Here is a 26,286-nt window from a genome sequence, read left to right on the forward strand (position 1 = left end):
ACTACCTGACCTGCACGGCTCTCCTTGGATCGTGACAATATATATATATATATATATATATATATATATATATATATATATATATATATATATATATATATATATATATATATATATATATATATATATATATATATATATATATATATATATATATATACACACGTGATGAAAGCGAACACTCACCGAAACCAAGCTGCATAGGGGAATGTGTCTTCATTTTTAATTTATAGTGCGTATTAGTGGGAGAATAATACTTAAATTAGTCTTTGATGTAATGAAAACTACTGTTCGTGGAAAGTGGCTGGTAAAAATACTCAAGGAGTACAGTTGCCGAGCACCCAGAAGTGCCTCGATAAAAATTACGAGTACACGGGGTGTTTCAGCTCAGCCCTTCAAAATGCTCATGAGATGGAATGTGAAACACTCGGGAATTTTCACCGTGATCACTCTCACCATGGCTTAGGGCACCACAAAAAACTCTAATTTAGTGACCATTAAAATGCTGTTATTAACTATGCAACTGGCAGATTTTTGTAAAACATTGTAATCTGAAAACCATACAATCTTTACGAAGTGAATCCAAAGTTATGTTTAGAATGCTAAGGAAGCTATCTCACCCGGTGCTGTGAACTGAGGGGTGAAACCCAAAATTAGTGGGCAAAGGACCCAACTATACCTACCAGATGTCCCTGCTAAACTAATGTAAAGTTTTTCAAACAGACGGAGTGTCCTAGGCAAGTGCAACCAACTCAGTCATTCAGTGCTGTTGAGAGTCGTGTAGCTTAGTCTGCAGCATATTTTTTCGTTCCGCACATTTAGTTTATAGGACACAATAGCTCACTTATTAAATATCGGCTTTGGAAAAAAGTTTCAACTGAAAACATGTAGATCTTTTTAAAAAACAGCTGGCGGAAACGTCTGCAAGAAGAGGCCGCTTTCGTAGCTTTTTTGCCAGCCCTAAACGAAAGAGCTTGAGATTCAATATCCACCACTTGACAGCGGGGGTACTTGAGCGCCCAAATGTGATCACAGAGAGCAATATCCTGCGCTCCAATGCAAACGCAAAGCCTTATTGGAGACAGCGCTCCGGAGATTGGTCTATTTGTTCTCTGACAGCGTGTCTTGGAGCTCTGAAGATGCACCTCTGTAAAATGGTAGTTTTTGAATTTCGCGCGATTCCTTTTAGAGGCGGTTAAAAAGCTACGTAAATGGTAGCTTGCTGCAAGCATTTCTGCCGACTGTTTTTCAAGCAGATCTAGAACTTTTGAAATGACACTTTCTTCCCGAAGCCATTATTTAAAAATTTAGGTAATTCTAACTAATTAGGCAACTTTGTGGAACTAATGAACTATTGCAGACTATAGGCCCCACAAGTTTCAACAACACTGAGTTTGTTTCTCTCGCCTAGAAGAACCCGTCTTTTAAAATTTGATTATATTCAGCTGGGACATCCAGTACAGCCTTCCTGGAGTAAATGCCGACGAATCTGCGGCTGCGCCGTGGGATCGTCGCTATCTGACCGCTATACTGACTACCACCTTAGCCGCCATATTGTCCTCGATCATTCTGGCTCGTCGGCCGAGTCTGAAGTCGTCGGGATAGCCGGGAACAGGACGTGGACTCGTCAGCAAGGGACGCCTTTTCTGCCGGGCCAGCCACGCTCTTCGGCCTCCCAGTTCTTGTTTCATGCTTGATACTGGCCAAAATTAAAGCGCCCACACCACCCAGCACACTCACTTTCTTAGAAACTAAAAAGCAGGCTATTGCACCAGTGTGGGCTAGAGTTTTCTGACCACATACAGTTACCCCTGACAAAGCAATTGGTGCACTTTGGTCAGTCTATTAGTTCGATACATGGCGTGCCAAGACATTTCAGCAAGTCTTCTTGCGTTCTTAGATTGATATCAATAAAATCACGCGAGTACCCCGCATGCCATGGTTTTTAACACGAACTCTTAGGTGAAACGCCTTCGTAAGAAGGCTTCCATTCGTGCTAGTACGCACACGCCGCTAGCATTTGTTAATCTGGCAAGAGTGCAGAAACTGTGGTAGCCGACAGTTGAGTAGATGCAGCCCACGTGCAAAGTTCTTGCATTTCGAAGGTTTTCACAGCACGTTCAATCCCGAGCATTTAATTCAAAGTAAAGCAGAAAGGAAATGTATAAAGACTGCCTGTCTCCGTTCCAAGCAAGTTCATTAAACCAGTGAGACAAATGGTAGAGGTGTTTCCTCAAGAAGGCGGAATGAACAGCGAAAGGCAAGTGGCGCGAGCGTCGCTAAACGGGGCGCGCATTCAGCGGTGGTGGCTTCGCTAACAGCCCGGACGCTAACGCGGCACATCGCCGAGGTTGTTGCTCTTTCTCGTTGCCCAACAGCAGCGTAATAGAGCGACGGGTTGCAGCACAGGCCTGTCTGGATGAGTGGTTTGCCAAGACCATCACCTAGCTATCTCTGCGTTCAGCCTGTTATAACGAGCGCTCGGCGGCAACCGCTAGACGTCTTAGCAGCCCCGCTACAGAGAGCGCCACATTTAGCTCGTTAAGAGAAGCGCAACAAAAAGCAACCCGCGCTGCTTGCTCTGCAAGGATGTTTGCATTTGCAAACAAAAACGGCGCAAGGCCGTGTTTTTGTCTGCCACCCAAGTCGGCACACGCGGTGTCAGCGTCTACGTGCCTGCTATCCCGCTCTTTATTCTTGGCTCGGCCGAGGAGTACCCCCTGTCACGAAGCTTTTCTTCGCCAAGTGCTCGCCAGTTCAATTCTGAAGCTAGTTCTGCGAAGCGAGGTTTATTATTATATCCGCGCAGCTGGTGGAAATCGCGGTGGGTGAACGCAGCGCGGCCTTTGACACCCTCTACTTCTGTGACGTTTACAGCGCATCCTCAGCCAAGCAGGTGTTTTACTTCCGGTGAATAGCGGTGCATTTGTGCTTACCTTAAACCCACTTAAAGCCGTTGTCAGGCGACGTGCTGCTTGCTTGCAGAGTGGTGGCAAAGCGAACGTACGAAATAACGAGAAGAGGCTTGCTTTTCGCCATTTCTGCGTGTTCTTACGAGGATTGACAGGGCTGGCAACTCATCCTGATAAAGAAGGCTAGACCCACAAGCCGCCGAAACGTTATCATGGCTTGGCATCGTCGATCCGGTGGTTGCTTTGAGATGCTTTCGGTGTTCGCTTACTGGTCACGCTACGCAGCTGGGTCATTGCATGCCAAACGTACCAGGCATTGCGCTCGACCATCTCCAATTTGTTCAAAAAAATTCATGGAAACTTATCGTAACGTGCGTAATGAAAGCCTGAAATATTTTTGCCGAAAAAAAATTTATGAGGTGAGAGCAGTTTGAATATTTAGAAAAGGCGAGAAACCAGGCACTGCTCAATGATTAATAACAAATTCAAATTTTAAGAAAACACTTCAAAAATTTTTTCATTGACATTTTTACAGATTCTGTCTTGCGATATAATTTAGAGCATGCAGCTTTACACGGCATAAATATTTTTAAAAATCGAAAAAAGTGTGAAAGAGTACGATTTTTGTCATTTCTTGTTCTAAAATCAAGTTTCTCTCGGAAATTAGGAAATAGCTACTTTGTTCCTCTAGACGTCTCGTAGCTATAACATATGTTACAGGCGATGAAACTGCGTACATCAAAGTAAAAAAATACTAAAGTTGCAAAAAGTGCGTTTTGAGCCAAACACCCTTGTTAATTTCGCCCTGAAATGGTCAAGTAAAAATACAAACAATAGCGGGTTACATAGAACGGTTTATTGCCTTTAATTTTTGAAATTTTTGTAGAAGTCATTTTTTTTTAAAGCGAGAAAAAAATTTCTTGAAGTTGAGCTCTCGGGCCGCAAGTTACGTCGTCTCTTCAACGCCTTTTCACCGCAGAGTACGATACTGCAGACACTGTAGCCAAATGAAATCTATATTTCTTGTTCTTAAGTGAGGCTTGCACTGCAGGCAAGCACGGGAACGTTGAGTAGCCGAACAGGTATTTGCGGGAAAAGATTTTCTTAACGTTGCTAGGGCGGCACATCCCAAGTGAGCTAATTGTTCGGTGTGGTTCTGTCGCAGTCAGTCATTCTTGTCGGCGCCATTACAGACGTAATCACGAGCATAAGGGCTTGTGAGACGCCGATCTGTAAATGACCAGAACTATCCGGTGTTGAAACAATCCGCAACGCAGTAGGACCACATGGTACCTGACCCTAGTGGCCGTGAGAGGCTCATGCCCGGTTGTTTCCGATGTGATGTGTTTGTTGTATTTGATTTAATCAGTCCAATTCCTGCATTAATACTTCAGAGAGAACTGTAGACGAGCCACTATGCTGGCGAAGTACCTTCATGTGAGCGACGCATCTACGCGCGAGCGGGCCGCGTTCACCGCCAGAGCGTCTCGCGTTACTCGCCGCAGCGGTGTGCACTTCGCACCTCCACGTGCATGCGCTCCGAGGCGCGCCCTCTCCGCGATCTTTTCGGATATAAAAATAAAACACTTGTGATACGCCTGGCATGCAAGCTGTTCATCCCTCCTCGTGGTCCATGTGAGACAGCACGCTGAATGCCCTTGTTTTTCTTCTCTTGTCCGCCCCGCACCAAAGCGGGTCTGTTCGAACTTCGAAAGCGAAAACGATCTCGTTTACTGCATACACTCCGCCGAATGTCTCGCGATATCTTATTTAGCTCCAGCCTTAAAAATGCACGACAGCGAACCACAGCAAATGAAGTTTTGTGGCCATAAGTGTCGTGCCATGCCAGGTGCCGTGTTCTGCGGTGAAGAGGCGTTAAGAGACGTCACAACTTGCGGCCCAAGAGCTCAATTTCAAAATTTCTTTTCTCGCTTTAAACAAAAATTACCTCGATAACAATTTCAGAAATAAAAGGCAATAAACTCTTTTACAAAACACTTTATTATTTGTATTTTTACTTGAAACATCTTAGGGTGAAAGTAACGAGTGTTTTGGCTCAAAACGCACTTTTTGCACCTTTAGTATTTTTTTTACTTTGATGTACGCAGTTTCATCACCTGTAACATTTGTTATATGTACTAGACATCTAGGGAAACAAAACGGCTATTTCGAAATTTTCGAGAGAAAGTTTATATTTAAAAAAACCGACAGAAATGGTGCAATTTCATTTTCTTTGATTTTTTAAAATATTTATGCCGTGTAAAGCTGCATCCTCCAAATTATATCGAAAGACAGAATCTGTGTAAATGTCAATGCAAAAATTTTTGAAGTGTTTTCGAAAAATTTGAACTTAATATGAATTATTTAGCAGTTACTGGTTTCTCGCCTTTTCTAAATATTCAAACTGCCCTCACCTCACAAATAAAGCAAGTTTGGCAAAAATATTTCAGGCTTTCATTATGCCCATTACGATAAATTTCCATGAATTTTTTTCAACAAATTGGAGATGGTCGAGCGCAACGTCTGGGACGTTTGGTGTAGAATGACCCAGCTGTGAACTCACATTATGACCGCAATGTTCCCGTGGCATGAACGAACTCGATGAATTTGCATTCTAACGACACCTTGAACCAGCGCCGCCTAGTGAGCATGGAACGTCCTTAAGAAAGAACGACTTGATGTGGTAAAACGAAGCATCATTGGCGCTTTCAGTGTCGAATAAAAAAAAAGTCCCCGTTTGTACAGGCTTTGACAGCTAAGTAGTTCCAAGCTGTAGAAAAAGGACAAACAGCTCTACAAAGATTTGACTAACGCAGGGTTGTAGGCGGTCGTCCTGACCAGCTCAGCATATTTTTGAAATGTGCCTGATTTGCTAATTAACGAGGGTGTTGTTGCGGGCTAGTTGGTTTAACAGCGCCTGTGTTGTACGTTCCTCTCTTCGTCCTGTGTTTGACCTGTTCCCTTTCAACCTTGCTAATTAACGAACATAAATTAGCTAACTTTTAATCGTTAACTTTAGCTCACAATATTTAACATAAAAGTTGTAGAGCACACGGAGAAAGTTACTTTCAGTAGCTGTTTTTCTAAGTAACCTTAGTGGGATTTCTTTTTTAGAACTTAAGGCCTGTGCGGCTTTCAAAGTTGCCACTTGACCAAGAGTTTTAGCTTGGCGAAGTTACTCGGAGACAACTTTCTATGGCAGCGCTGAATAATGTGCCAATGATGTGGAGATGCTACAGCGGGTACATTGGGATAATCAAGTGACACCGAAGCTTTGCGCGATGCGGCGCCCAACGGAGAAGGTTTGAAGCCGGGAAACTTGAAACAGGTTGTGTTGCTGAACTAATGTGTGCAAACATGGGGAGCAGGTCCGTGTGGCGGACGGCTGTTATTTGTGTGAAGGAGGCAACGCCGGTTATCCCTATTCAGTCTGCATCGTGAAGGTATTCCAGGCTGGAGAGCTCACCGGAAGCGATGCCAGCATAGGTATTAAACCGCATTGTCTTTTCGTCGACAGATTACCACAGCGCTGTGGAACACGGACACAAGAAGAAGGCACGCAAGACAGGAAGGGCGCATGGTCGCGTAGGAATTTTTAAATCTCGTGGGCTTCGTGTGAGTTCTGATAGAAAACGAACCCCGCTAAATTAAATTTGAAGAAAACAACTCACGTGAGCATTTCTCAGCGTGTTTTACAAACTATGCATTGAATATTTTGAGCTCTAGCATTAACAAAAGTTAGCTAAGTTGTCTCTGGTGATTAGCAAATCGGGCGCGTTTAAACAATATACTGATCTGTTCGAGAGGATTTCCCACAACTCTGCAGTAGTCGAATATTCGTAGCGCGCTGAAATTTCTTTAAAGCTTCGCGCTGCTTGGCTGAAACAGCCTCTATCGGAAAAGAGGCCGAGTTACACTGAGGCAAATGGGCTTTTCGTTGTTTTACAATGATGTCAGTTAACCAGGGTCACTGCGTCGCACTTACTCATTACTAGCAGTTTACTGAAGAATAAGAATCATTGCTTATGAAGGTGCTATTGAATAACTGTTGACACGAAGCAACAATCGCTGTATATAAGCAATTGTATGTAGCCTGCTTTCGGCGACAGGAAGCTATTGGCGTGTTTCATAGGAACCGTGTTGTGGGCGTCACCAGAAATGATAAACGCTCTGTCCGTGCAACGTCCGGGCTTTACGAGCAGATTTTTCTCACATATCCAAAGAACGCACGGTTCGTTTACTGACTGGGTTAGTGATCCCGTATACGGCGCAGTCGTGCGCGAAAAGTTGACTTGGCGAGAGGGCACCGGCCACCGTCACGGAGGGGTGCCGCATGAAAGTGACGCCTGTGTGCGTGTAAGTCACAAGCCAAACTTTCTCCTCGCTCATCCATGACAGGCTGAAGGGCCGCTGTACACGTCCAGGGCAGTAAACTGCGAATTCCGCCGGCCTCCTCCGTCCTCCGCAAAGTGAGAGGGATGAGTGTCCGGACGCCGTGGAAGAAAGCAAAGAACGCACACGAAGAAACGAGGAAACCGAGTCGCGCGCGAACGGACGACCGGCCCTGTCGGACCGCCGGCGAGTGCGGGCCGTGCAACGTTCTTCGACCACTTGTACACATAAACACTCGCGGCCAGTCGGACTGTCTCGCTCGCGAGAAATTTACTGGCGCCGAACAGGAGAGGCGCTGCTCACCCCTCGGTGCTGTTTGTTTTCGGGCACCGGCGCAAGACCGCACAGATTGTGGATCGTGCTCAGTTGGCTTTCTGCTTCGTGTCTCTCGTTGCCGCGGAGAAGTGGGCCTGACCCCTGCGCGCACTCTGTGCCGCTTCCAGAAACGGCGCTTTTCGTTCAAGGCACCGCGCCGTCCTGCGAAAGGTGCTAAGGAAACGATATTTGAAATTATTACTCCTTTGCCAGCTTTAAAGGCGGCGCTGAGAGCGAGAGAGTCGGCTGACATTCTGGCGCTGACTTTTGAGACACGCATGTGACTCTTCCTGACTGCCGCGCATTCGAAGGTTCGCGCTAAGAGAGCTAAAGCATGGCAAGTGCTCTTCGCAATCACATTTTAAACATACTCTCTGCTCTGCAACCGTCCTCACTGACAGCGGCGTCATAACGCTGTGCCATTAATAAACTCGATCCCAATAATCTCATGAATAAACTTTCCTCACATATATTCGTGGGACAGCTCTAGCTTTCCTCTAACCTTACTTATAAAATCGGCACCAGTGTGTGTATATTAATAATCAAATGTTATCTTTCTTATTAAACATATGCGCCCTACCACAAGTAAGTATCTTGGGACTCCTTTTTATTTAACGCTTATTTCGACTATATGGCCAATACTGACGCTCCAATTCAATTCGTTATCTATGCTGACGATAATACCTTCCTTATTTATGGGAATAATATCATCCAACTAGCATTAATGTGCAATGATATCCCTACTAAACTGTAAGCATGGTCGCAGTAAATCGATTCATGATAAACCCAATTAAATGCGAAGCTACTACCGTTCGCGCCAAGAATCAAGTAGTTCCTCCGCGGTACTCACTAATTTTTCAAGACCAGCACAGAGAAATAGTTAACGAACATAATATTCTCCAAATACACTTATGTTCTCATCTTACATGGACGATCATATAGACTGTATCTCTAAAACGCGCTCTGCTGTTACAGGTGCAATCTAGCACTGCCGCACATTGCTCCCGATAAGCAACTGACTACAAATTTATTATTTTATGCTCCTTTCCCGCGTTAACTACGGCACTCAAGTATGGGCAACGGCAATAAAAACAAATATGAACAAACTTCTCGGTTTGCAAAAAAAAAAAATTATTCCTCTCATCGTAAATTTTGAACAAATGCCGAGTATAAACCTCGCAATAGCATCGCTTAATACGATCCGTGTGGATAATATCTGTGGATTTCGTTTGTTGCAATTAACGTACTTTTCTTCGACAGGTATTAGTAATTTCTTGGAACAACTTTCATCGTTTGACTATCGCGCTACCGTTTTCAGTACTCGTTATACTGGTATTTGGTCTATATCGCAGTTTAGAACTAATTACAAGCTACAGTCCTTGAGTCAACCTTAGATTTTTCCTGCACAAATATAGGCACTGCTGGTTTTACTCCAGAGCAGCGGAGAACTTACTTTGTGCAAATGTAATCTGCACGTTTCCCTCTGTTATTAATTCAATTATTGTTCAAGTCTTTATAAACTCTTGTCTTATTGCTGAACCTGTTTCTTTTGGTTTCATTACTGATAAACCTTTTGTGTGCTTCCATCTTTTGTGTGCTACTGACGTATGTTTTGATTATAATCTCAATGTCTACACCAATATTGTTTAGAATTTCTGTTAGTTCATTGTTTGCTGCTGCCATGCAATGTAATGGTTTCCTGGGCTTTTGTAAGGTGTTTATACACCTTTAAGTCAAGGGACCCATCCAACTATTAGAAAATCAATTTTATTTTCATTCATTTGATCTTATTGCGTAATTTTGGACCCCGCACGTTACACTTACGATGTTCTGCAGCGATAGCTGCGGAGATTCCTTTGGTCCGCTCCGTGAAACGTCATTTGGAACTGGTTTTGGATTCCAATGGGACCTCTGTCGGCACCACTTTGGAAACTACTTTGCGATCTCCTTGGGAAGCTGTGGTAACTGCTGTAGAAGCACCCCGTCTGGTGCTGATCATCAGAGTATCTCCTTCAGGGCATCCTTAGCTTTGCAAGAAGAATGTTATGAAACGTTGTAACTGTCGTGCGAAGTCTCTCGCCGCTATATGGTTTTCAGAACAACTTTTGTGGGCGCTGCAGTTTTGCGCCCACACGGGAAACGATGAGCCCAACCCAAAATCCCAGAAGTGTAGGGAAAGCCGCTATCGCCATAGAAAATATGTAGCGGTTCCGCGGCACCCGCTATCACACGTGCGAGTATGACTGCATAGAATGCATCGCTACCCAAGCGACTGCCAACTGCAGCTTTGAGTGGGTCTGTCATAAACATTATACCATGTGCAATGCGGGAGCCACATGGGACTCCAAACCCTGTAGGCTAGTTGTCTATTTTGTTCTCTTTTGTAGCAGCATTGACGAAGAAAGGAAACGTGCACGTATCTGAACCTTCACTTCTGTGGAACCGTGTTTTTCGCGGCATGTTTCAGCGAACTGCCCTCGAAGGACAGAATTTCTCGGAGTGTGGCAGCTTCGTGTTATGTCATTACACTGAGATTAGCTTTGGCTCCCGAGAAGAGGGAAGAGGATGGGCCCCTCTCCCTCGCTGTCGTGGCGAAGACCTCGAGAATTCGCTGGCGCGCCCGAAATCGGTCCAGTATTGGACGACCGGCACTAGAACCAGATAGAAGAGTATTGGGAGAAGGAACCGCATGGGTAAGGGTTTTGCCTCAAGGAGGAACACGCAGTGGGAACAGAAGACGCAGGAAAAGCGCCATTCATCTGTACTATCCTCTGTACTGATTGCGTGTTCTTTGCGCCAAAGCCCTTTTCCTAAACACCTTCTTTAAGTCCATCGAAGGTGTTTAGTGCGAAATAATTAACTAGTCTTCACAACTAGAATGGAGGCCATTGCTTGATGGCGTCCTGTCACAGCGCCGAAGAATTTCAGCACATCTTACTTTGGGGTTTACGGTTTTGTAATCAAGTCCGGGCGCCTTGGGCATCAATTTTGAATAGTGCAATATTGTAAGGCATTGTTATGAAAATAATGAACATAATGGCCTAATCTTCTTATGCGTAGCAATATCTTCTTTTATATTTTGACCATCGCTCGCATTCAGTAGTTAAGACCACTATAGAAAACCAGTGGGGAACGTTTTCGACGTTAGCCATAACGCTATTAGCAAAAAAAAAATGCATTCCTACCGAGAATAGATCTGTAGATATATTAATTTTTACAGTGTAAACTTAGGGTATATGAAAAAAATTGTGTTCGTAAACTGTTTCCCGTTGAAAAACGCGCTTGTCGAGAATGTCTGCTTATGGTGCAGTCATTGCATCGCGGTACAGCATTTGCTGCTGCTTCGGCTTTAACCGGATGCGTCTTACAATCCCAGATCTACAGAAGTTCCTTTCTGCTACCGCTGTACCATCGCTAGATATGCACGCCCTGCAGCAAAAGATTGAAACCACGCCCTCGGTTCCGGATATTCGAATACGAGGAGGAGACGGTAAAAATCCGGGCTCGCAAGCGTAACACGCACTCGCCCACGCTTTACTGACCACCAGGGCCGCTTTTATTTTTTATTTTTGTAGCTGCGGCACGTCCCAAGCGCAGCTTCTGCAACACTGAAGGATGCCCTTCATTGGTTGAATGTCGTCGGTGTCGCCATAGTTAGCGTACTGTCGCGCGCAGGCAAGGTCAAAAAGCGCAGTGGCACACATACCTACTGACCCTCTCCAACATGATATGACCACGCGTAAATTCAGCTCACGGCAGCGTACTTTGTTACGTTAAATTGAGCCAGATTTTTATTTTTTGATTGGTCGCCATATTGCTACATGTCCTTGGGTGAGTCCCAACCGCGTAGGCGGGTAGCCATCGTGTCAGAGCGCGGTGGCAGCTGAGAGGGTTCGAGAAGGACGACCTCGGAGGTGAGGCGCGCATTGCAGGCCGGCCACCCAAGAACTTATACCGCCTGCCTCAATGGCACGCACATGCCTTGCATTCATTCGACTGCTCGCGTCGCATAATCGCGTTTCTTGGTTATATGCACATGGAGCGGCAGTACAGAAATAGCTCACAAGGTCATGACTCAAACTACTTCAGTTTCATTGCATGCCAGCGCTTTCGTCCGGTCAAAATTTAGGCCATCTTTAGGCTCGCCACTGAGTTGCTTTTAAGACCTTCTTCGGGGAGAAATGACGGCCGTTGGAAAGGGCGAGATCTGCCTGGAAACACGGGTCAGCGCTTGCTTCGAGCGGGGAACAACGGGAGTGTACACACGGCGGACAATTAACCGCGCGGAGACTGCGCTCATCCGGTGTCGCTCACAGGGCGCTGTATGCGTCGCACCGGATTCCGGGTCCCGGGCCGCGAGTCGCTCCTCCGCGCCGAGCGGAGCACTTGTTTGGCGAAGGTGGAGCTGAGCCCAGCGCTGGCTCCGGCCGGGTGATAATTGCGCTCGTGTCAACTGGGATCGCCGTCGTGCTGACGGCCTCATCTCGTTAGGACGCTGCAGCTTTGGCGCTGATTACGCGAGCCTTCCGGGATGAGCGTGGCGGCGGCTCGCTACGAGGCTTGGACGCAGCGCCGGTGAAGCGCGAGGTGGTGTATACTCGCAGAATCTGCGATGAGCGCAGCTTACGAGTGTGGGGCTTACGCGCAACGCACGTGTTGGGAGTCCGGTTGTGCCCGTGAGGCATGTAGGCGCCCAAAAAAAGGGCACCTTGAAATTCAAACCCATTTGGCTTGGAGATCATATAAAGAAAGCTGGGAAGGCGGTCGTTCCTGGAGCCCACTCCGAGACCAAAGGTCGGATGGGCCACGGGACACAGATATAGGCTGTTCTGCTAAAAGACTTTGCGTGCTCCTTGTTCCAGCCGTGGATTCGCTTCCTGTCGAGGAGTGTCCTGCGCATTTCTTGGGCACGAGAAGAGGCTGGTCCCGAAGCGACAGCGACAACTACGCCGTCAGCGTACTGCATTGCGATTAGATTCTCAAGGCGATCTTTGCTCTATAAATGCGCTCTCTTAATCTATTGCCGCGGAGCACCGATACAAGAGAATCAGGCGGAGAGCAGGAGGCTTGCTCGAAACTGGCTGGTGATTTAAGTAGCCTGGACGGTTGAGTTTGTTCGCCAGTATTTTTGAAGAAGCTGTGTAGCGCAACAGGAGGGCCAGGGACGCAGCCAATGAAGGCGGCATTTCAGAAAAAGGGGAAGGGGGCGCTAGTCCGAAGTTTCGCGGTGTACGCACCAACTGAAAAAAAAGGTAACACTAAAATATTAATCATTTTCTCTTCCTTATTACGATGCCGTGCAAAGCATACAGTGCATGGTAAGGAAATCTTCGTTTTTTGTTGTTACATTTACGTTTAAGGCAAATCTTGGGCTAATTAACGGGTGAATTTTGGATCGATCGTTCTTACTAAGTTTGACGGACCGTGTTATTGTTTGCTCTTTTCTTGTAGTCATCATCATCAGCCTGACTGCGCCGACTGCAGGGCAAAGGCTGCTCCCTATCTCTCCAATTAACCCTGTACTGCGCCATCTGCGGCTTTCAAGCACCTGCGCATCCTTCCCGCAGTAACGGTCTTCGAAATATCAAGACACTGGATTTTTATCTGCAGTTTGGGTCCATTGTACAGCGCGCCTACAAGCCAGACTGGACAGACGTTAACGAGTTACCTCTCTTAAACCACCACCTCTCTTTGTATTGCTTGTGCGTGCCGTACGCTGCACACGACGCTGTACAGTCAGGGACAGAAGTCTCTGGGCCACTTGTTTCTCAAAGGAAGCTCATAGCTCGGCTATTAGCCTGCGGCTGGAGACCACCCTTGTGGAGGTGAAAGTCAATATTTTATTCTTTCACCTCCACGAGTGTGGTCTCCATAGCAGAGCGTGGTCCAGAGACTTTTCTCCCCGACTCTACGTATACGCTTCAAGTTGTCTGAAAGCACTCGCGCTAGTTGGTCCTGTTGACAAGTCACGTCTCTCGTGTATTTCTCCTTACTGCACGGTAGTGCTAAAGCTCAGCGCAAGCCAACTTACGCGGCAACGGTGCCTGTATAAAACAGGATCTCGCTGACAAGGAGGGAGCACGAAATGTGGTTGGGACTTCGGAGGGGCTCCACGAGTGAGGTGCGCCATCTTCCTGCACTCTGAGCTGGGATGGGAGAAGTATGGACAAGCAAAGTGCTGGTTTTGGCTTCTTGCTACGTTTTGTTGTTTGTCAGAGTTCCAGATTGCCGAGTACGGCATTCTTTCGCAAAGTGGGAACAGCCGAAACATGATCACGTATACGTCGAGACCCACATGTTGCGTGTCCGTTATCGGACGCAGTGAAGTTTACTTCGGCTTCTACGCGGACGATCATTCGTTGTATATGCAAGGGTGTTATACCAGTCATTTTCACTCTTATAAAATCGGAGCATACATATATGTGGGAGAAAGTAATTCCTTAAAGGCACGAAGTCAGAACGTCACGGGGACAACACACAAAAAGAGCGGCGAGAAGGCGCACATAGAGACACCAGGTTTAACCGACGGCCACACATCGAACGGCAATGCGTGATTTGGGGATCCTTTTATGTCAACATATCCGTTTTCTTTTCATGACATTGTCAGGGAGTCGCTGAGGTTGTTCGGTGCCAGCCCAGCGCTAATCGATAGTGAAGCAATCCAGCATGCTCTACGACGTTATAGGCGCACTAGCTCCGATGACCGGCGTAAAAACCGCCCCGGGGGAGTGCGTGCAGGCGAATTAACCCCCCCCCCCCCCCCCCCCCCCCCCTGCAATGCAAGCCACGGTAGCTCGCGTGCCGCTTTTATACCGCGCTAAATTGGCGGTGACGCCGCTTCCCTTGCCTGGGTACGAGAGGTCGGTTGGTCGGCCGAGACGACCTCCCGCAATCCAACTCGCATGCATGACGGCCGAGTGCCGAGATTTCGCATTGTGGCCCTGCAGCACAGCACGCTAAACCAATCACGCACTCCTCGCTGCCACTGCGGCCGCCTTCCGATGCAAACAGTTGTGAAGAAGGTGCCGAGATACCTATGTGCAGATTCAGAAGGGCACTCGCAAAAGAATGGTGCGTTCGCTCTTTCAGTCTTTACTGCAGCCCAGCCTTGAACCAGTAGTTATGGAACGAAACCTTAATTGCTCCAGCACGCGAGGAAATAATTATGTGGTCATTTATTAACGAACAGTTTCAGCGGCGCCTGCGATGAGACCCGCCGCGGTGGCTTGGCGGCGGCAATCAGCTGCTCCATTAGGTCACGAGTCGAATCCCGGCCATGGCGGTCGCATTTCTTAGGAGGCTGGATGCGAAAAAGCCTATGTTTTTGGCGATGTACGGCGCTTCTTGGGCGTTAAACCCCCCGTACCATACCATACCATACCATACCATACCATACCATACCATACCGTACCGTACCGTACCATACCATACCATACCATACCATACCATACCATTCATTGATATGTGCATCGAGGGTGCCGTGACGCCGCTAGGGGTGGTTAAAAGTTTTATTTTTAATTAAGGTATACGGTGGGTTTAAAGGAGTTCCTTGGCTTGGGCTGCCCCCCAGGCCCAGCTAATGCCGAGTTAGACATAGCAGGTGGTCATGTGTGCTCAGAAGACGCGCCTACGCAGGGTCTGAGATTAGCTCTCAAGGTGAATCGATCTCTGGCGACAGCATTCAATTAAATGCGTCACAGAAACTTGCAGTCTCCGCGCATAGTCATCGGATAACAGCCCCGAAAAGTCACGTTGATGCGTGGTGTATGTTGACGTCGCGGGGTGCTGCTTTTCCGTAGTAATCTTGTAGATTACTAAAAATGACGCAGGCTGCGTTTACTGTTCACACTTTGTCGTTAGTGTTCTTTGTCACACATAACAATTCCAACCACATGCTTATATCAAGCTCGAAATATTCTGCTTATGCTAATTCGGGAGCCCCAAGGTGATGGTAGAAATAAATTACTATTGAGGCGCTCCTCTCCCATGTGCGCCACAGATTGTTTATTTGAACAAGAGCGTAAAATGCCAATTGTTTTGCCTTCACTGCCGGAAGGCTTCTCGTGCTTGAGCTCTGAACGTGAAGAATAATGGCAGCTTTCCGTACCGTTAGTTTCATCTCTCAAGTGCAAGTGAAATGTAATTATGCAGATTCAGTGCTAAGCAGTACGGTTTTCCGTAGACGGTCCAGAAGGCTTGCTTCAACGCGATACTTTTAAGGGCCCCGTGTCGCAGAAAAGCCGGCGTTGGAGTTTTTGGCCGTGTGCAAAAAATCCACGGAAACTACTCAGCGAAGCAATTTAGCTGGCAGGTGGGCCGCCTAGATCACGTGACCCCGCAACGTCATCACAACCTGACCACCTGATTGTGAGCACACTGCCCACCGTGGCAGGTGGAAGTTAAATTATTGTTGATCGCGAGAGGTTGGTCGGCGGGAGCAACCTGGGTTTCATAATCCCTGCCGGTGGCAGCGCATGCCATCTCAGAGCAGTGGCGCATTGCTTAACCGCTGCGCCACTGCGCCATGATTGGTATGAGGACTCCCAGCGATCTATGAACGTAGAGAATGCCCAGTTCCGCTTATGTGGACATTAGCCCATTAACGCTGTCGCGTCATACCCTTAAGGCGAAGCTCAAGTGTCCCCTCCAGTTTTTTTTTCTATTTTTATTCCTTGGCTAAACGTAGACCGCTGGGCAAGTTGGTGGTTTGTAACACTGCGACTCATTTTGCGGCGCACATAAAACACGCGGACAAAGTCAGAATAGACACCACGGACGCTCGCTGGTCTCTACTCTCGTCTGTGCGTTTTATGTGCGCTAGAAAGACGAGTTTTTTCTTGGTCTCGCAACAGAGCCGCAAATGGCACAGAAACATGCAAACATTTATGAGGAATGCAGTGCCAATCGTTATTTTTGTTTCTTTCTGCTAGACTACATGCCCACGTTTATTTCAAGAATCGCTTAGTTGCCCCACGAAGGGTGCGCTAAAGATGCTTATTTCATTGCAAAAGGTGACGGAGGAGAAATGTGCTTTAATCAAATTTTCAGTTAGACAATGAAACTGCTCTGCAGAATTAGTGTCTTCAGTTATGCAGCACCAACCTCCGTCGAAAATGCCGGCTTGGAAATTAAGGAAAAGAATAGTGTACGCAGATGAACCCACGAAAAAAAAAAAAGAATATTGGCCTCGGACCACGCGATAAGCCATCAGCTCTTCGCACAACACATGAACTAAAGTTTCCTGAGAGAAGTACTGAATGTATCGCATGTCCTTAGCATGACTAATGCCGCGCCGCCAGCGGCTGCGTAGTCCATTTATTGCCGACATACCAGGTGGGCGATTTTTGGACTTGTAAAAAGGAAAAATAGTGAATGCAATGCTCCAGCCTCCCCCTGTATCGCACACCTCCCTTATGGCGCGGTTATCAGGCTGTACAGTTAGGCGCGCGCCGTGTCCCTGTTCCTCTCAGCGGGCTTTTTCGGTAGGCACTTCCTCTGCTAGACGCTGTTTCGTGCCATAGCCAACAGGCTGCAGCTTGTGTCGGGTTGGTGTAACAACCGGTCGTTGTATCGGAGTGCACGAATATCCTGTACACTTTTTAACTGTCCCTCAGAAGGTGGTCAGGAAAGTAGTCATAGACACAATGTCTTGAAAACTCCGTTCACAAGCTGTCAGCCCCTCGATGCTTGTCACTGCCGAGAGGAACTGCTGCCAAGGGTGGACCGTGAGGGGTGGATGGAAAACACTAAGAAGGTGATGTCAGCGGTGACATGTCTTTAACCAATAGTCGTTGCTGTGGCGCGAAGGCCGAATAGTAAGGACAATGGCTACCGAGGCTTAGGACCTGCCTTAAACCAGCGACAAATGTGAAGGCTGAAGGCGCAATACACGCGAGACGAAATCGATGACGAGGGTCGGGAAGCTGGTTTTTACGAAATCGGCATCACCGAAATAGAGTAGGAAAGCTTAGCGGCCGCAAACTGTGTTGGGGACGAAGTGCCGATGTCGTCGACTCATCCTTGGATTCGAAAGCAGCAGGACAAAGAGCGATGACGTCAGCGGGACAGGGAAAATAACAAGAGGCAAAGCTCAACGCAAACCGTATAACAATTTGGGCGCCCGAAATTCTGCTGCTTATGGGCTATGGTGTTTAGCACGCCGTCCAAGTTCCACCGCTGACAGGGGACAACCTTTCAGTGTTTGTTTACTCCTGCCACGGGCGTCCACATCGGCGCCGAGAAGAGGATGTTTCATTCTTTCTCTCTCCCTCGCGAACATGATGCGATGCGTTCCCGCAGACTCGCGTCATCGCGCGTGTTTGTAAATACGACGCCCACACCGACGAGGCCGGGTCGCTCGGTCAACCGCCCGCCGAGTGCGCGTGCCAAAGGCTGCACGAGGAGAGATCAAGCGGAGCTCCGTTGCGGGAAAACAGCGCTCGCACGCGCGCAACAGCGACGATGGGCGAAATGCAAATCGAGCGTTGCGAAGCTCGCCCGCTGCACGCCAAGCTTGTTGCGTCAAGGCTGGCGCGCACGGCTCGCAAACGAGCTGGGAATGGACAGAAAGAAAAAAGAAAGAAACATACGAGCAATTGTGTAGGGGGGGGAAGCATAGGGGAGCGCATTAAATTCGTTCACGCCTTCTCGAGCTGTCACTGCGGCTCGCTACAGCGGTTTGCGGTCATTGCGAAATGCATCATGCTTCGCGAGCGACGTGTCCAGATGGGCGCAGACGCTGAAAGACCCGACGTGAACACGGATTAACGCTCGCAGGGACACTCGCCACGCAGATCGCGCGAGGACAGTTTCACGTCTCTGTTGCTGCCGCTGCTGTTGCATTCTGCGAGCGCGTTTTATGCAGACCACGAGCCTCGCTTCCAAGACTCGTTTCATTCTTTCTATATATAAAGAAAGAACTTCTAAAAAATATTGAGCGCCGTAGCTCGAGCTTTTGCGCGTTATATTTTTCTCGCCTCGCACGAAACAATTTAAAAAAATTGATCCCCGGGTATTTCCACGCTTCCCCGAGACAGCGCCTCGCAAGGGATATGCTTATTTAAACGGTGTGCTGAGGAGCACTCCGAGTAGGTTGTGCTTGCTCAATTTCGACTACGGATTTACGTGTCATGCATTTCTGTCTGCTTCACACGTCTTCTCGAGAGCCCGTTAAGCGATTGCGATGCTCGCTTGAAAATGCATAAACGTGAATAAGTATACTTTTTTGTTTTTTGCAAAAAATAGAAAGCTACTCGAAACAGCTGTGCAATAAAAGAAAAGTTAACCGCTACCCATGTCACCTTCACATACCTTACATGAAATGATTCGAGCCAGAAATTAGCTTCCATTACTCCTAAAGAAGAGCTCATGCTCATGGAGAACACGAGTCCCATTTCATTGTTTCTCCGTCATTGTACAACGATGCCACAACATGCCTTTATATCTGGGTGTTTGCGCGGTGCGAATACACGCTGAAGCACTGTATTCGCGTTCACTCTTGAAAGGGGCCGTCCCGTTTGGGCCATACTGTCGTTGACAAATGGTTGACGTACGCAGGGCAAGTTTGCTTGAACCTTTTGGGACGTACAAGGCAGCAGCAGGTAGCTCGAGAGAGGAAGACGAAAACTTATCGTCCCTAGAACGCCCAAGGCTGGCCAATTCGCGAATGTATTTATTTCATTTACTTCAGTTTAATTTACTTTTTCGTCCGAAAACAGTGGGGTTCTTCATTGTTTTGCGATGCAAAATTTACAACTCAAGTGGAAGAGAAATTCTCCCCTATGAAATCCGTCTCTGTTTGCGTTGCTTGCTGGAATTTCCCCGCGGCCTGAAGCGCTGTAACGGAGGTGGCGAAATAACGCTGTATATCGGCTCATCTTGCAATAAAAAGGAGTTTACCATATGTGGCTTTAAGCAATAATACTTGGAAGTGAACTCTCCGGGCGCTGCTTAGCCTTCCAGTGCGCGTACATAGGCGCTCGTGCTAAGAGCAAGCTCGATGATTGCGGCATGGTCAATGCGATGAACACCTTTCAGCGCCACACTACGTGCCGTTCGACTCGCGTACGACGTTGAGCTCTGTCCGTGCGTGGCATGCTGAAACGCTTGCTCGAACCAATTGACTGCGGACTGCATTCCCCTTGGGCAGGTGCCTGGCCGACGGCCCACTCTCCTGGGCTCTTGATCTGGCAAATAAAGAGCTAACCTACAGCCTGCGCTGCAGTTTAAAAAAAAAGAACAAAAGAAGTGCGTCGGCTGTGGCAAGAGTTTAATCCGTGTCTGCGACGCGCACTGGAAATGGGCCGCGAAATCCTCCTTATTCGCAGAAAGTCAAGATTGCTGATTTGCCAATGACCACTTTTGTGAGCACGAGCTGTGCGTTAAAAAAATGTTACACAATACATTTCCTGCATCACTGAAAACACTGTGTGTGTCGCTCTGCGTTCAAAGAGCGAGAAAAAATAATTCTCACGTTACGGCTCGAAAGCGCTGCAAGCCTTCCATAACCAGAAGAGGGAAGGCATCATATAGACAGCCCTGTGTCTTTTGCGTGGGATTGAATTCCAGCAATGTAATGCTGATGCGCCCCCGCATCGTTTCGGGTCTTCCGCACACCTCGTTTTTTTTATTTATATGCGAATTTAAATTTAATTGCCCGCTGACAATTTAAGCCGGCTAGCGGAAACCGTGTTTAACTGCTCCCTCACCGCGGGCCTTGCCAGCCGCGGCGCACACTTTTTCTTTCTTTCTTTCTTTCTTTCTTTCTTTCTTTCTTTCTTTCTTTCTTTCTTTCTTTCTTTCTTTCTTTCTTTCTTTCTTTCTTTCTTTCTTTCTTTCTTTCTTTCTTTCTTTTTTGTAGTCACTATCAAACTATGCGTGTTTTGAAATTTGCAGACAAACAAGATATAGTTCCACGGGGCTGTTTAACGCGCTCAAAGCTGCACGGACAGATTTCTCACGCGCCTTCGCTCATAGTCTTTGCAGTTTTCTTTGGCTGAGAGATAGAGACTCCGTATACAGGTTGGCAGAGGGGACGTCCCCCTTTCCTCCAGTTTCGGTCCCTCGAACTGTTTCTACTAATGACCGATTTCTAACTGAAGCGCTGTGACTGTGAAATGCCAATAACGTAAAACAGACTGATTTTATCTGCTTCTTAGGTTTATATCAGGGTATTCCTTTGAACAATGTAACGCGATCGCATCCCAATAAAATAAGTTTCCTGATAGATCGTACTTCACCAGTGTGATAAGCACTCAGACTATGCGCAGATATTTTTTAATTGAGTCTAATCACTCGTCGTATGCACGGCTCCAAGAACACCAAATTTTATTTCATATTTTATGGGCAATAAAAAAAAAGTTGCATAGCCTAAGCTATTGCTTAGCGCGAACGATTCAGCGACCCGGATAATTTCGACAACCTGGGGTTCTTTAAAGTGCACTGACATAGCATAGTACACGGGCCTCTTTTCGAGTAATCTTCTTCATAGTGACGAAGTGCCGCCTTGTGGTCTGTTAGACGTACGCATGTGCATTTTTACTACCGTACAACCTTCGATCCCAACTCTATCATTTAGGCCATATTCGCATCGCATGTCCTTCGGTGTCATGCTATACATATCTGAGGTGTCCCACCGCGTTGCTGACTAAGCCTTCAGCCACGTCCGTTTCCGGTTAAGCATGTAAGGTTTTACTATGCAGAGCATTATGAGCAGTATACTCCATCAAGGCTGCTTTGTTTTATTGCCATCAAAACAACTTGTTTTCAATTCATTGCCGATTCCCACCTTCTCTGAAAATTGCAAAATGATTATGATAAAATGAGTCTTTATGCCGGTGTCTAAAAAATAAAGATCATTTCGGATCACCGCGCTCACAAGTCACTCAATAGAAGTGTTAATTATTTAATTATTTCTTTATTGTACTCTTGAAGGGCCCCTTGAGATGGCATTACATGGGGGAATGGTAAAAGAAGACCGATGTTACTAAGCACTTTGCTTTTCATGCAAATTTACTGTCTTGAGTCCTGTACAGTTTGCTGTTACTTGACCAGCAAAACAGTAAAAAATACCTCCTCATTATTTCGTTTTTCACCTTTGTTCTGAAAGGAACCATGCGTTGTTCAGCAAAAGTGTTAGTATCACCCATCAGCTTTTCCAAAAAGCTGATGATGCTGTGCAGTTAAGTTCTGAACTGATCCTTTATAATAATTTATTATTATCCTTTTTTTTGCATGCTGCTGGGCGAGAAGAAATTTTAATTTTGTAACTTCTAGTGCACCAATATGTCTAAATACGTATCATTCCGTAAATCCATCACATAACATCTAGCACTTGGCAACCTAGTATTCCTGCATAGCCTGTAGACCGGTCTTACGTACATAAAATGCGACATTTATGTTGTGCAATGTGCCTGCTTCTGGCTGCATTTCTACGCTCTAAGGCGGTTTTTAGGCCATTCTTACTGCATTAACACAAACATTTTGCGCCCTGTTTGAAGAGGCCAGGTTACGTCATCCTCATTTTACATGAACGTCATGACTGGTAAACTCATGAGAGCTGACGATCACATCTGACGATTAATTACTACATATCTCCCGTTCTTTCCCCTTTCGTCTCTATTTTCCGCAAAGATGCGTGTGCATCCACTCTGGGCAGGGGAGCATTGTGACATATTGCTCTCTTTGTTTATTCTTGGGTTCGCTCCCCGCCCACATTGATGCGCGTTGACATATGCGGTGTTGAACGATGTCGCCGCTCAGATCTTATTTTTGTTACTTTGCAGCGGGCCACAACGTGCAGCTCCTGAACGAACAAGGTGTATACAGCGGTTGCTCCAGACAGACATTCTAGCTGCAGAAGATCTGACAGATCTTCAAGGTATGCTCTTGTGAGTTGCCACACGAGTGGTTTTATGTTGATGTGAGTCAGGCAGGTTCCTTCCTCCTTTCTTTTTTTCGTTTTCTTCTCCTCCCGATTCATCCAGAACACATCGAAGATTTCAGATTATACAGTGCCGAACTTGTTTACAGCTATTTACAAGTGCGGTGATGTTGCTTTGCCGTCAGGGTGCGGCGCGCCCTACGCCCGCGCTCTGGGACGACGCTACCGCGCGCACGACAATGTGTGTACATGAAAATCTTATATTAGACACACATGCCGATCTTAAACTCAACACACATCTTGAAACCTTACCGCTTGTGGTAGTCGCAGTCGTGCATTGTGGATGATGAGGATAATTACGGGTGACCAAGAATAGTTTATGGTTTATGGTTTACGGCGGTTTAACGTCCCAAAGCAACTCAGGCTATGAGGGACGCTGTAGTTAAGGTCTCCGGAAATTTCGACCACCTGGGGCTCTTTAACGTGCACTGACATCGCACAGCACACGGGTCTCTAGAATTTCGCCTCCATCGAAATTCGACCGCCGCGGCTATGAGCGAACCCGCGTCTTTCGCGCCAGCAGCCGAGCGCCATAACCACTGAGACACCGCGGCAGCGGGTGACCAAGAATGAATCGACAGACTGACGGGAGCATTTTATGTTAGTGGCATGCATGTTTCGTGCGGAGCGTAAAGACAAAAAAAAAAATAAAAACTACGGGGGCCACTCAAGTCTCCTTACGTGCTATGAATACGAAATGATTGTGCACTACTGCCATTTCAGTTGGTGCGTTTGCGGTTGATTATGTCTGCGGTATTCTGTGCGTTTGTGCAACTTAGGTCGCGTTGGCCACCAAAGCGCACACCATTCGGAGCTCCGTGGGTTAATGCCCATGTATGCAGAATTGGTCATTCTCTACTGAGAACTCATAGAGGGCGGTGAGTCCTCGTACCCCGACTAGCGCAGTGGCGCAGCGGTTAAGCGATGCGTCACAGCCACCCGTAGTGATTGTGCGACCCATGTTGCCCTTCCCGAGCAACTTCTCGCGCAACTTGCCCGACACTCAGCTTCCGAACTTACCCGAGCTTCCTCCCATTGGCTGCAACTTGAGCGGCGCTCCTCCGAGCTTACCCGAGTTACTTTGTGGACAGAAAGTGCGAACACTTTCTGTACCCACCACGCATGAGGCATTAAAAATCTACTATGATGAAATTGCATTCGACAAAATGCGGATGAAAGGGTTGAAAAATCTAAGGCAACAAAGCGAATGAAAGGGGGGGCCTTCATTCCCACCACGCTCTGGAACGCGAAAACTGACCCGATAGCGTTGTTCGGGTACTCTGAGGTCCTGCACAAGAAAACATCGTCCGGCGCTTTTTTCGCCGTGCGGAAGCACTTAGCCTGTAGTCAGTTTTCGTGGACCGTGTAAGACAAGCAAGCGAAGAATAACTGTTTTATATTGTGCTTTGCGCAAGTTATAGTCAGGTAAGACGTCTTGCTCCAAATGGTCGCGAAAATCGTGCTACAGACAAATTTTAGCACTCGCAAGACCGTTTTACACTGGATGCAGGGGCTTCAGGCGAATGGCAACATGAGCGCCGTCCCACTTGTAAGCTCCTGATGCGCCTAAGTCTTGGGTTATCAGATGAAACGCTGAGGTAACAATAATCGGAGTATCCCCAGAGAAGACAAACGTTGGTGTGCAGTCATTCAATATGCCCAAGTTGATTTCTGAGATCCTGTCGGCTTTATAGCTGCCTTGGGGCGTGCCACGTCAGGACCTCCTCATGGAGTGGTGAGAATTGAAGCCTACACAAATAATCTCGGCATGTACGCATAGCTGACGATTTCTCAAGATACCTTTCGGGTCTCAACAGGCCGCTGTCTACAGATATATGCTGTGGTCACTTTTTTAGTGCCCGTTAATATATATGGAGGTTGGACGGTGCCCACCTAGGTGAACTGGGTTATTGTAATGAAGCATACATATAGCTGGATATTCTGCCTTCGCTAGCCACTGCATCTGGGCCTGCAAACTCGTGCTCACTGAACACTTTCCTGAGATATTTCTCACAAAGGTGCGAAAGATTAGGTCATGGACCATTGGCATTCCAACAAAGTAGGCAGAGTTTTGACGGCCGCAATGCCATCTTTGGTTTCAGGCGGCTGTCTTCATTGCAAGCTGGAAAGCAAAACGCGATAGTGTCTGCAAAAGCTCATGAGACAACTGCCCTTGTATGTTGGCAAGGAACAGCAGTGCCAAGCTGCAATCACGCTTAGATAGGTGTCCATCCTTGGTCGGTGTTCTTTGCTGTACGCTCCGGCTAGGCACGCCCGAGCCATCCTGTCTTCATAAGACAAGACTTCGCGTTCTAGTACAAATGTTTTGACTCTCTCTTCCTCTGTCCAGTTCGAATGGTTTTGGTGTACGTTTGGTGTTTCAGAGGTCGCGGAAGTAGTAGCGCTTGAGCCTCATTCGGGCGCTGCCAGTCTGCTTGAAGGCGTCCGCGTAGGATCCACTCTAGAAGAGGGCTTAGTCTGGCTGTTTGGTGCATGCTGATGGAAACGACTGAACAGCGCTGGGATGTAAGAGAAGAGCACAGACGCAGCGCGTGCGTCTGTGTTTAGTCCCAGTTCTCTTCAGTCGTTTCTATCAAGATTCACGCTCACTGCGCATTTTAATTTCGGTTTTGCTAGCCTCGGCTTCTCCGAGACGGTATCGGAAGCGCCACTCACGCGACTTTAGCTGCCCTTTTCCTGCCGTTGCACGACCGCTCCCTTCGTTTTAGGGAACAGCAGCGAGTGTTTTTGCATACACTGCGAGTGTGCTGCGATGCTGCCAAGGAGCACACGGTTGTGCAGAAGCTTTATGCCCTCCTCCGCAGCTGACGCTCATCCCTGCGTATGCAGGGCAAAGGCGTGGATTCAGCTCGTATGCCTCTGCGCGCATGTCGGTGCATCGTTCATGCATCGTTCACATGCTGCAGCCTTTTGACTACTCGGAAGGAAAAGCATTCATCGTGCTGAACAGAGCGCGGCTTTATCCACAGACTGAGTGACGCGCGTATTCAGTGTGCACGTTGGAAGGAACGCATTCGACTGAGAAAAACGGCCTGAACGCAAACGGGCTGTTTGAAACGGTGCAGCCAACTAGATACGCTCACTGCGAAACGCATGATCAGACAGCCCATACTTAAGCTACAATCCGCAGAGTAATCCGTAAACAGAATTTGAGGGCGATAAGCCACGGTAAACCACTATCTTCAGATTAAATACTTTACATGTTGAATTCTTCGCAATCTCAACGCGGTGCATATTTTCACTTTCAGTAATTTTACAGGGCAAGCTGTTACTAGAGCATGTGGCGGTTTCGCGTCGTGCGAAGCCGTGCGCTTCTATGACGTCACCATCCCTTGGCGCGTTGCTCGTGGTGCATGGATCATGAGCGCGCCGTCACCCACCAGCTCGCCATTCTGGCAGAGATGACGGGTTATCCAAGGCAGGAGGAATTTCGACAACGCCGCCGCGACTGCGAACGTGAAGGTCCGGAGTTGCCTGCTCGTGAAGCGGAGCAAAAGTGTCAACGGCGAGAGGACCCTGACGTGGGATTTCAGTGTCGAGAATGCGAGACAGCGGCGCCAGGATCAGGCATCAGTTAAGCTTAAACGCGCACTAAAGAGCGTTCTGAAGAAATTAATTTTCCCTTCTATGTAGTTTTTTTTGGGCTTCCGTGGATAAATAGTTTCAGTCGCAGACAGCATAGCCGCAAATCAAGCCCACGGGAAT

The 26,286-nt window shown here is 47.4% G+C and overlaps 1 protein-coding gene across 2 annotated transcripts in view; it reads left to right on the forward strand.

The window, feature by feature from the left end:
• LOC144112801 (uncharacterized) overlaps nucleotides 1-26,286 on the forward strand; it is a 98,251-nt gene that overhangs the window by 33,331 nt on the left and 38,634 nt on the right. For both annotated transcript variants that reach the window (XM_077645614.1, XM_077645613.1), the window contains exon 2: nucleotides 22,403-22,497. The gene's annotated coding sequence lies outside the window, so the exon portion shown is untranslated. The remainder of the gene's footprint in view (nucleotides 1-22,402; nucleotides 22,498-26,286) is intronic.

Source organism: Amblyomma americanum, chromosome 1 (assembly GCF_052857255.1).
Source record: "Amblyomma americanum isolate KBUSLIRL-KWMA chromosome 1, ASM5285725v1, whole genome shotgun sequence".
Lineage (NCBI taxonomy): Eukaryota > Metazoa > Arthropoda > Arachnida > Ixodida > Ixodidae > Amblyomma > Amblyomma americanum.